Raw genomic sequence first — 12723 nt, 5'->3', positions numbered from 1 at the left:
CTCTATTAAAAATGCAATCGTTTTGGATTGTATATGTTCATTTAGCACCATCTAAAAGTGAAAAATATGAATGGAGGCTCACATTTACATTGATTATGCTGCCATATACATTGGATCTTTGGAAAACGAATTGGCCAGGTTGTGTAAATGTATAAGGCCTTTTTTTTATGAAGTCCAACAGAACAAGAAAAGATTGGGCCTCATTCCGAGTATGGCGGTAAGGGATAGCGGCCACCGCTAACGAGAGCGGTGGCGGTAATCCCTTACCGCCATACTCCGAGTTCCCTTAGCGCCATGGTGCTTTTAACACCTGCTTTTAGCAGGCGTTAAATACCATGGCGCTAAGGGACCTTGATGTTAATTACGCCACCGTAATTTACGGTGGCGTAATTGACGCCTTCCCCACTCCCATTATGCCCTATGGGGCAAGAATGGGAATGGGGAAGGGTAAATGGGGATTGGGGAATTACCGCCCCGCCAACCTTGGAATGGGGCGGTAATTCCGCCAACCACCAAGGCGCTGCCGGTCCGGGTACGGCGTCAACCAAGGCGTTAATAGCGCCATTGGTTAGCGCCGTACTCGGAATGAGGCCCATTATCCTTTACATTTCCAAAGCAAGGTTTATTGGCTTTACCAATGCTTGCTATATATATGGGGTACCGGAGTGAATTCCCAATGCTTCCATGCGGGCCAGTTGCCAAGCCCTGCATTTGCCCTGAAGTCTTATTCTGGATGTAATCATCTTTATTTACCAACACCAATCCTACAAGCTCCATAAATCAGTCAGATCACATCTGCATGCCCATGAAGACCTGCTTGGATTAAACACTTTCATTCTGACAATAATCTTCAAAAGTTGCTTCAATAGGTGTGATTAGCTGACAGCCATTTCACCCCCAGCAGTCCCTCATCCTGTGTATACTAAGTCAACAGTAAATATCTCCAAGAATTTCTTTTAGCTTACCAATGCTAGTCTCTGATGTGTCTAATTTGCTGGTATGGAAGCAGTGTTATTAATGCATTGCGCTGCTTGCACATTTTTTTCACAAAATGCGTGTGTGAAACAATAACTTAACAATGGTGTGTACAGCAGTCTATTTCCAGTAGTTTATTATCTATGTCTCTCAGCATCCTTCAAGGTACAGAGCCGGGCAGCGAGGACACTTACTGTGTTGAACTGGAGAATTGTGACTGAGTCTGTGACCAACACCTTGCAGAAAGTATATTTCAAGGCAAGTCTAATTGTCACGAATGTAAAAGGAAGGTGGTTCACATTGTCGGATGTGGGACTTATTTCCCTCTCCTTACACTCCTCCTTTCACTACTCCCTGTCACTTCTCTTGCACTACTCTTTTGCACTACTCTTCTCATTTACCCTGTCTCCTTCTATCTCAGTCTTTATTCACTTTCTCTCTGTGTATTCATCTTTGTCCCTACTCTGGTAGTTTTAAAGCACACTGTATATGAGAATTGTGACCAAAATATTGCAGAATTTATAGTTTAAGCTATGTTTTTTTCATTGTGGTTTTGTCGTGTCCAATGTCCTCCCTTTCCACTTTATTCTCTTTTCAATGTTTTAATACTGAAACGTTTGCCCATTTCATTAGTATAGCTGAGCATATTTTAAAGGAATAAAAGCCAAGGTATGTTTTATTATTCATATTTTGTACATGGCCAATGTCTTTGTGAATAATATCTCTAAATGAAATAGTGATATCTGACATTATATCTACACAAATATGAGGTGGTATCATTTAAGTGGTAGTAAACCCCCTATTGTTTCTGCGAAGTGAAGCAAAATATGTCAGTCCTCACTTTCCACTCTTTCAGTTCTGTGCCATGTTTCCAGAGGTATTGCAGTTATGTCCTTACCTCCAGCGCACACCTTAACATCACTGGATTTGTTAACATGTCAATCCAGAACGTGGAATACATTTTGCTCATGCACAGACTTAGCGAGGTCCCCGCAGACACTACCAGTGCAATGCCTTTTGCAGCTGGAATGCAGTGGTCACTATATATGTCTGTGACAGTAAAATGAAACACCAGGAATTAAAGAGCCACATTTTTTCCATTCATACTTTGACATGGGTAAAACAACTGTTTCATGTTTATTTTTGTATTGCACGTTTAATATTGCTTTAATATTGCTTCTGATTAATAACACAATATTTATGTTGTTTGTTGGCAACTTGGCATGTATTATTTGCATGAATAATTTCACATATCTCTCCTTATCTAGGCCAACAAAGATAAAGAATAGATGAGATAGCTTACAAAGGACACCCCGAGCACTATTTAAATGAACTAAAACCATATACAAATTCATAAAGTAAGAAAATTAGTAAACCAAGGCGGTATTTAAGTGGTGCTCAGAAGCAACGTAAAGATTGTGACGAAACTCGTAAGAGCAAACAGGCAAACATGTAATCTATATTTAAGCCTAGTAGCGGTGTTCATGTATTGCCTCGTGTAGAGAAAAAAACACATATGCTACTGCCAGCAGAGCAACCAATCTGCTCTGGTCAAAACATAGCTGCTTTGCCACCAGCGGATAATGCTATATTGAATGCTGTTGAAGTGCCAACATCCTGCTCTGGCAAATGTTAGCTGCTTTACCTCCAGTAACTACTGCTAATTTGCCTACAGTTGAAGTGTCAGTAGAACAACCCGCTCTGGCCTAAACATAGCTGCTTTGCTTCTAGTTAATACTGCTGTATTGCCTACAGGTGAAGTGTCAACAGAGTGACCATCTTGCTCAGGCCAAGATTAGCCTGCTTTGCCTTCTGTAAACACAGCTACGTCAGTGATGTTCATAGATCCATTAACTGTTGATAAATAGGGAGGGACTGAGACAGTGACTGAAATGGAATCTGACAGTGACTTTGAAATAATGTCATTGACTCTCTCAGATGTATTCCCTACAAATAGAGCAAACTTTCCCGACAGCTTTGACCATAGTATTGCTTTAAAGAAATACATTCAAACCAACAGGATACTTCCCAAGAGATTTAAAGATGAGGTGTTTTTCAAATTAATACTATTACACATTAACAAAGGCAGGGAAAAGGTACCCTGAAATTGCTACTCAGTTATATTGGATTGTGCATATTGTGAACCTTGTTGGATGTTTGGTGACAGAAGACTTTCTTCCCAACAACAATGATGGGCTGTTGGAATAAAAGACTGTTAACGTATTTGTAGGAGAATTAAAGAGCATGAAAGGACACAATCCCATTTAGGGGCTTGTGTTGTTTATGACATGTGGAAAAAGGATAACACAGTTGACACAAAATTGCAATCTGAATACCGAGAACAGGTTCGCTTTTGGACTAAAATTCTGAGAAGAATTATTGAAGTCACCTTCACATTGGCTACATGTTATCTAGCTTTCAAAGACACAGGGGAAAAAATAGGAGAGACAGATAGTGGCAACATTTTGTCAATCATTCAGCTGTTACGCAGGTATGACCCAGTTCTTAATCAACTAATTGAAAAAGACAAGAATAAAATATCTTAAGCCCAAAAATAAAACATGAACTAATTGAATTGCTTTCGCATAAAATACATAATGAAATAGTCGTACTACATTATCATGGATACGACATTAAAAAACAAGACCAGCTAAGTCAGGTTTTCAGGTACATTACAGTCCTCCATGATGAGAAGGCAAAAACCAATTGAGGTGAAAATTAATTCATGTGTTTTAGGTTTTCACATTATAAAAGACCAAAGTGCAGAAGGCCTTACAGTAGAAATTCTAAAAATTATTGAAAATAAAGGATTGTCAATTGGAAAAAATGTAGAGGCCAAGGATACGAAGGGGATAGCACTACGTGTGCGATTTGGTCAGGTGTCTGAACTAGGTTATGCTCTAGAGAGCCGAATGCCGTCTATGTATACTGCGCTGCTTATCATTTAAATTTAGTATTAAATGATGCCTGCATGAATATTTCGGAAATTAGAACATTTTATGATGTCCGCAGCAAATTTATATGTTCTTCAGTGACAGCATCAAATGGTGGGAACTTCTGCCCAATGAAAGGGAAGTAGCTTCATCTTCAAATCTCACGTTGAAAAAACGGTATCCAACATGCTGGATGGGCATCAAGACATGATGCTCTTCATGCACCTCGTTTTCTCTTTCTGGATGTCATGAAAGCACTGGCTAAAATAATTCTACTGTCTAAAAAGATAGATGAACGTACAGAAGCTATGTTATGTTATGGTTGCAGTACAAAGCAAAGTTTTAGAAAATGTGAATATAGTTTCAAAACTGCTATAATCTAAGGATGTGGACCTTTTGCAAGCAGCTGGTATGTTGAAGAGCACAACTACAACTTTTGTACGTCTCAGAGGACAGTTTGATGATATTAAAAACACTGCCTGTTCTCTTGCAGCTGCTTGGGGAATTTCACCAGAATTTACTGGAAAAAGAATCCAGTACACAAAAAAACATTTTGACGAATTGTGGGAAGACAAACGATTATCCAGATCTGAAGATAATTTAAGGGTATTTTACACCAATATTGATATTATGGTTACACAGTTACAAAACTGATTTTCATTGTTCAAAGATTTAATTTCATGACTCCATCGGAAATACTAAAAGCAACTGATGATTTGTTTTTTAAATCGACAAATTCCCTTGTAGCTCAATACAAGGATGACTTATCCTTAAACTTCCAATTGAAACTTCTAAAATTCAGGACAGCATTGAAAGGTCAAATCAAAAACATTTTAGGGGGAACAATGAAAGATTTGGCAGATCTTTTATTTGTGAAAAATAGTGGAACCCTGCCTAGCGTTTTGGATTTTGCAACAGCTATAACTTTTCCTAACCATTCCAGTAACTGTTGCTACTGCAGAACAATCTTTTTCCAAGCTAAAATTAATAAAGAAATTACCTTAGAAGTTCCATGACACAGGAGAGACTGATAGGAGTGTCCATCTTAAGTATAGGGTGCGAAAGGGCAAGAAAAGTAGATGTTAAAGAGCTAACAGAGGAGCTTGCACAAAGAAAGGCAAGGAGACAAACTTTATTCCAGCACAGTACCGGAGATTTAAAAAAAGGTGCAATCAACCTTTCAAATTCTACTCTGAGGATCCAGTAATCTACCATAAGCTACTTGTATTATTCAAGATCACAGATAAACAGAACTTTTCTTTCTTGATTGCAAGTGGGGTAAACTGTCTAATAAAATGAATTTTTTATCTAGTAATAAAAACATGTTCTATAATGCAGGGATACCCAGAGAAAAAAACAATGTTAAGCAAACCTCAAACGTAAGTAGTGGAAAAGTAAAACAAAAAAGTAGTTTTCAAGCTTGGAGAGCTTACAATGTGCTTGACTAACAGCATGGAAGGGGCTTAACTAACAACGGTATGCTGACAGTCACAGTGCTTGGCTAACGGTACAAAAGGCATCTTTTACCCTAATACTCTGCAACTTTAATTTACCAGCAAATCATTCATCAATATGTAGTCTTGTATGACAGCAAAGCAGTAATTGGTGTAGTCCAGTTTGTCAGCCAGGCAAGCAGTCAACAGTCAAATGTGCCAGCCAAGCATCCATAAGTCTTAAATCCAGGTTGCCAGCCAAGAGGTCATCAGTCCCGTGTACCAGCCAACATCCAAGGAGTCCATAGTCTATGGTCCAGTGTGCCAGCCAAGCAGTCATTAGTCTGTGGTATAGTGTGCCAGCCAAGCAGTCATAATTGTATCCAGCCAGCCAGTCATCAGTCCGTGTTTGCCAGCTAAGCAGCCACAAGTCTGTAGTCCAGTGTGAGAGCAAAGCAGTAATTGGTGTAGTCCAGTTTGTCGGCTAGTCAAGCAGTCAGCAGTCAGGTTTGCCAGCCAAGCAATCAACAGTCCACTGTACCAGCCAGCAGCCAAGCAGCCATGAGTCTGTAGTCCAGTGTGGCAGCAAAGCAGTAATTGGTGCAGACCTGTTTGTCTGCCAGTCAAGCAGTCATGAGTCTGTAGTCCAGTTTGCCAGCCAAGCAGTCACCAACAGACATGAGTCTGTAGTCCAGTGTGGCAGCAAAGCAGTAATTGGTGCAGTCCAGTTTGTCTGCCAGTCAAGCAGTCATGACCCTGTAGTACAGTTCGCTAGCCAAGCAGTCACCAGGCTCTAGTTCAGTGTGCCAGCCAAACTTTCATCAGTGACAGTCAAGTTTATCTGCCAAGAAGTCAGTCTCCAGTCCGGTCTGACAGCCAAGTGCTTCATAGATATGAGGTATTCATTATTTGTAATGTTCCTTGTTCAGTTCATATACAGATGCATGATTACTTTCAAATTATAGGGTAGTTTGCGAGATGGTTAAATGTATGATGTCTATTTTGCTGGTAAGGCACTTTATTTCATTCTTGCTTCTTTCCTTAAATTATAGTTCTGGCCTCCAGATGCAAGCATCTGTCACTGTGACACTGTTAATTGAAGGGACTTTATTCACTAAATCGATGCGCTGTCACACTGTCCAGCTGGTGGCGATCATGTTGCTCTTCCTTTACCCTGCTCAATGTCCCTTTTTTACCATTCATGTTCATGCACTGTCGATTGGCATGCACACAGGCAGTTTCTTTGTATTTTTATGGGAATATACATATGTCATTAAGATTGTTTTATTTTTGCAAACCTGCAATTCCAAATTTCCAATACCTGATTTGCGATAATAACTATATTGTGTTACTGATAAGCAGAAGCATATATTTTATGAAATTTGACTTAGATCACTATACTCTGATTTGGGGCTTGTTGTCTGTATCACTTCATTATGTATGTTTGCTTAGTTTGTATGTGTCGTAGGATAACATAAGTATTGCATTATATTCTGACTGTGCTATGTATTAGATACAATACATTGTACATTAATTGGTAGCAATGTTTACGAAAAATAAAATTGAGAACGTTGTACTTGAGTGCAGATGCTTGTCAAGGTATGAGTGGGACGAATGGCTATGAGTGGAGCATTGATATACGAGTGGAGCAAATTTGTATGTGCGGGGCATATGGTGGTGGCTATGGTCTAAATTGGTGGGTGGGACATTACTATGTTGGGGCAGCAGCGGCGTCTCCAGGAATCAAATTTAAGGGGGGCACAGAGGGGACCACAGACAAAAGTAGGGGGGCTGTCTATAAAAGAGCAATGTGTATGCCTTTCCCAAATTGATGTGCTCAAAGTAGTCCAGAGGTAAAAATCGTGCATTTATATAGCAAGCAATTCTGTTATAAGCACATTCAAAATTGTAATACTTCTGATGCCAGGGCATCAACTGTAAGCAGAATGCCATGCACAGGTCAGTAGAAATGATCCAGGAGAACATACAGTGCACAGCATTTGGTTTGGATGTGCCAGAATATTTAAAAAACTGAATTAGTTTGAAAGGTGTTGGCACCCAATGCCACATTACTTCAAAGTACACCGTCGTGTTGATCAAATACTGCAGGGTTCTTTCAACTTAGTGACCTGTGTTGCTCAATTACGGGGAGTTCATCATAAACATACCAACCTGCCTAAGGTAATGTTTACATTTCCTCAGGGTTCTCTTACATATAGCAATGTTCAGCGCAATGTGCCAGCCTGCCAGTTGGAACAGTGCCATGCCAGCCTTGCCAAAGCCTGGCTGTGCATGACATGTTCTGATGTTAATGCAGCCTAAATGCATGACATCACATGCCTGTACAGGCATCATATGCCTTCCGAATATGCATGCAATATACCATTTAACAGCATCGAGTGAAAATGTAGCCAACATAAATGTAGTCAGGGAAAGAGTTGTGGTGAAAATACCTCTGCAATGAAAAAGTTGGCAAGCAAAAAGTAGTCAATAAATGCAGCTGTAAAATAGTCACAATGTAATGCTGCTAGGGTTTAGTGGGATTGTGATTGCCTGGTTTAGGGTTAGGCTAGGTGGTATGGTAAGGACAGGGTTTAGGGTAAGGATAGGGATTAGGGTTAGAGTAAAGATGTTGGTGTTTAGTTAGTTGTTAGGGTAGATTAAGGGCCTCATCACAAGTTTGGCAGTAACCCTTAAATGTGGCGGTAGCGCTATTACCGCTGCACTTAAGGGTCTGCCAGATCATGGCCTTGGCTGATTTCCCCCCAGCTCTGAGCTGGGGGCAAATGCGCCGCACATTTGCCAATTTTCACCGCTATTACCGCTGGCAGGAAATCCGCCGGCGGTAATAGCGTAAAAATTCCCCATTGGGCCCAATGGGGAACGAGGAATCCCTGAATGGGCCTAATGGGGAATGGGAACCAACTGTTCCGCCAAACCCGTGATCTGGCGCTAATAACGCCGGGGCTACCGCCCAACTCATGATGAGGCCCTAAGTGTCAGATTGTTAGGGTATGAATTATGGTAAAGATAGGACTAATAGAGTAATGGCTTACGTAAGTGTTGAAGAAAGGGATACAGAGGTTGCAAAGGGCTGGGGATGTTGGCGCAGGATAGCGGTTAGGATATACCCAGTGGTTAGGGTATAATGGTAAGCATTAGGGTAAGTGTTCGAGTTGCGGTTAGGGTAAGGATAGTATTACAGCAAGGGCTTGGGTTAGTGCAAGGGCTATGTACTTTGTCGTGAGCTGGTGGTGGGGCTGGAAATAGGTTCACTGTTATTTATTTTACATAGAGAAATATGCAAATAAAATGCTTTCACGCGTCAAAGGTTAGCGTTCTGTACGAGTTCAGGGTAGAAAAAGGGTTGTAATTAGAGTTAGGGAGAGGTTTAGCAATTGAACTAGGGTGATTGTGGAGTTTTCGTTAGAGGTTTGGGTCATATTTAGGGTCACAGCCTTGGACTTTTGTCTATTTAAAAAAAGATTTTTTGGCAACTTTATTGCTGGAAACAACTTCACACATTGCATTGCTTGTATTGAATGACTACATTTTATTAAACTACTTTTTGCTGACTACATTTTCACATGTTCCTGTGGACATGTTCACATAAAACCCGTTTAACGTGTCATTTTCAGTGTCCACAACTGTAGTCGTTTGCGCCATTGAAGAAGCGTCTATACACACTGCAGCGCCCCCTTTTTAGTTTGCTGAGACCCACGGTTATAGTGGTAGCCATGTTTGAAAAACAAATTGCCATTTTCCTGCAATTGTAATGTACACATTTATGATGCAGAGTAATTCTCCTGCAATACACTGTTCCGATATATTGGTAGTACCTGACTGATTTGCATATGGCTGGATCCCTTTTGCAATGGTGCAGACGGGCCAAAAAAACGGTGGTGTGGAAGGTTGCCCAGAGCAATGCCAGTGGTTCAGGTTGATTCAAAGCCTTCCACCCATCACTTTTTTTGTCTCCCTATATGAGAGAGGGTATGCCCAGACATGGGTCCCTTGCTTGCTGTGCCATAGGAAACAAAGCTGCCCCTCACTGAAGAGGCCCAAAAAGGCTGCAACATGTCTTGGGTTGCTTTTGTTTTCGTGCAGAGGGGACCTGGCCTAGCAGTTCGGGCTGGGCTGCTACCATTGGTGGCAGTACCTGACTGATTTGCATATGGCTGGACCCCTTTTGCAATGGCGCAGACGGGCTAAAAAACGGTGGTGTGGAAGGTTGCCCAGAGCAATGCCAGTGGTTCAGATTAATTCAAAACCTTCCACCCATCACTTTTTTGGTTTCTGTTTTATTGGTATCCAGTGCAAATATTGTCAGGCAAAATGTTGCAAGGGTGGTGACATTTACTCATATTTGCACACCGACTAAAATCAAAAACTTATCCGCAAATATTCTAGGACTGGAGTTTAGAATAGTAAATGATATCAGTCCTATAATATTTGGAGACATTGTTGTAGGGTTCAGGAAAAAAAGTCTCCACCCTGACGACATTTTGCAGGGGACATTTTCACATTTTTAGCATTTATATTCAGACTATGGTCTGGTGAACTCCCAGACAACTAAATCACTTAAGAGACCATGAGAGTGGCAGTTAGGTGCTACACAAATGTCAAATGGCACAATGCTGCGGAACGGCACTTTCAAACTCCAGAGCTTTTGTTAGGCTGCCAATGCTGCATCCTGGGTAAATGACTATCAAAGCCCAAAACTGTTTTGTTTTCCAACGTGATATACTAGGAAAAAAGTGTCCAAGCCCAGAATGCATCTTTGTTTACCTCCATTGAACACTTGCAAAGAGTCTCAGAGCCCAGAACTGCCCTGTTTTTGGAATGTTGCATACTGGGAAAGAGAGTCTTAAGACCAGAGTTAGTCTCTCTGAAAGTTGCCTGTTGGGAAAGAGAGTGGCAGAGCCCAGGACTGATCTATGTTGAACAACGTTGCATGCTGGGTAAGCATGGCTCACAGCCTAGAGCTGTCCTTTGTTCAACAACGCTGCATGCTGGGAAAGAGAGTCTTTATACCTAGAATAGTTCTGTGTATAAGAGCACGGTATGTTGTGAAAAGAACGTCTTAAGTCAGCCCCACAAGCAAAGTGAACTGTCACACGTATGAAATTGCACCCAAGGAAAATGACACCTACAGTATTCAGAAAACATCATAAGGCTGAGTTTAAATTACTCAAGACGATTACAGACGTGGCTCTTAAACAAGAAACTATCTAAAAAATCAGAAGAACCGGCTGTAAAAGGGAATAAAGTTAGGTATAACATTTCATTTGACTAGTCCATCCTTCATTCTCGTTAATTCTGGCACAAGGAATGTCCTTTTCGAATTGGGTAACAATAAACCTGTCTGTCCTGCAAGTTTAACCCTCCTGCGTCCCGATGGGGAGCAGGCCCACTACAAACACGCCTGCTATGTTATAACAACAATACTGCAGGTATAATACTATCTCAATCCCAACATAAACAGTCATCAAAACACATGTTGCAGGAATATTCCTGCAGGGAGTTAGTCCATAGAAATATGTATCACGATGTTCATGACCTGTCTGTATATTGAATTGAGTTAAACTTCTTCAAGTCCTAGGTACCACTTGGCTTGAAGCCGGTTTCATCGATTTGAAACCCCACTTAGGGGGGGCACAAGTGGGGGCACAGGATTTCAGAGGGGATGCAACCCTAGCGATGCCACTGTGGGGTGGAGCTTATGCGGTCCCCCATTGGGAGGTCTTGCAGGGGGGCCCCCCACATTTTGTGTTATGCCACAGCTGTGGACTTCAGTCGAGATCCAACAATCCCTGAAACCAAAGAGATTGAAGAAATGTCACTTTGGTGGATTCAAAAAAGGAAGTAACAACAGTCTTTCCAGTTCTGGTGTAGGCAGGCAACTTACTCTGGACTGGGAGTTCTGTACCGGAATGGGAGTCCTTGTCCCCAAGAGGGGAGCCACTCCCAGTGAGATCCCACTTGCTCAAACCCCTAAGAAGGGTCTTGCTAGGCTGTCTCACCTCCCTCTGGGGAGAAGGGACGAATAGTCCAGATTCATCACAATTATGCTGTCCCCCACATCTATTCCATATCTGATAACTAGGCTGTATTTGGATTGTGTCTGTCATGTCGGTGATGCTATTTGCAATTCTGTGGCTATTACGGCCCTTTCGTGTAGGGGAATTGTTCACCGTATCTATATTGCACAAGTCCATCTCAGCCAGGGAGGCCCTCATGGGAATTCGAGCTTTGTTGCATTGGCATACCACACTCCTCTTAGTGAGGGGACAGGCTTCCATCACAGCTTTTTTACATTAGACATCTGGCATAAGCAGAGTGGATGGTACCAACAGGCCGGGCATAGATGCATTACTACTAGAGGCTATTTGCATAAGACGAAGAAATATACTTCAGAAAAAACAAAGGAAAATACACCCCTGCTGCATACTGTTGACTGCATTTTAATCTAAGCAATCCCTGATGTTTTTTTTCAAACTGGGGCTCGCCAATCATCATGCTGAAATGGGTCTGCCCTGATATATCTTCAGACGGCCCGCTACAGTGTGTGAGAGGATGTTGTCACTTCTGGGAGAACCTGGGTTAGACTTTGGGGAGAAGTGGCCAGGGATTCCGGTTCCCACCCCAATCGCCTGACAAACACCATCCTATGCCTCAAGGGGCAAAACGTCAAGCTGGCCACTGAGCATAGCACCTGCAGAAGTTAAGAGTGAGGTTTGGGACAGCACTCAGCCTGCCGCCGATCTACATACTGAGGGAGTTGAAAGGGATGCCTAGAGTCTTCATTTTTCAAGCAGGTGTTTATCTGATCCAAATATTCTTGTCTCCCTTTCAGACAGAAAAGCCTCTACTCTACAGACCACCTAGAAACTGGTCCAAAGCGGAGCTCAGGGCACTGTCAGGAACTCATGGTGGTAACACTAAAGACAGACACAAGTGATCACAGTTCAAGGATCTTTATTAAACTGTATGGGTAGGTTGAAAAAACGCCTAATCTAAACCGAAATCTAAGATGGGAGCAAGCTACGACCATCAAATAATAATAATAAAGCAGAGCTAGTGGCGTCTTGTCAAATATAAATGGGCTATACTAAGAAAAAACATATTGCCAATCCTTACACTAAATACAAAGGAATGTGGTATAATGTTCACAAGAAAGGAGGAAGTGTATACAAATAATAAGTCAGGATGCGGTAGCTGGGGTTCCCCCTTCCCCACGTTTTAAGCATGGGACAAGATAGGATTCCGGAGCACAGCACACGCTCGAGCTTTCCCAGCTCGAGCCAACAGTTCCACTCTCAGTTATCAGGGCCTTTGTTGGTTAAGTCTCTTTTCTACAAAAAGTCTCTTGCCTCCGTGGA

At 41.8% G+C, this 12723-nt stretch overlaps 1 protein-coding gene across 2 annotated transcripts in view; it reads left to right on the top strand.

The window, feature by feature from the left end:
• The window catches only part of LOC138570089 (Krueppel-like factor 8), a 1505457-nt gene that overhangs the window by 938600 nt on the left and 554134 nt on the right, over positions 1-12723 (top strand). For both annotated transcript variants that reach the window (XM_069648686.1, XM_069648687.1), the window contains one exon: positions 1130-1233. The gene's annotated coding sequence lies outside the window, so the exon portion shown is untranslated. The remainder of the gene's footprint in view (positions 1-1129; positions 1234-12723) is intronic.

Source organism: Ambystoma mexicanum, chromosome 2q (genome assembly GCF_040938575.1).
Source record: "Ambystoma mexicanum isolate Mex_15411 chromosome 2q, UKY_AmexF1_1, whole genome shotgun sequence".
In the NCBI taxonomy this organism is placed as follows: domain Eukaryota; kingdom Metazoa; phylum Chordata; class Amphibia; order Caudata; family Ambystomatidae; genus Ambystoma; species Ambystoma mexicanum.
This window is presented reverse-complemented; position numbering and strand designations above follow the sequence as displayed.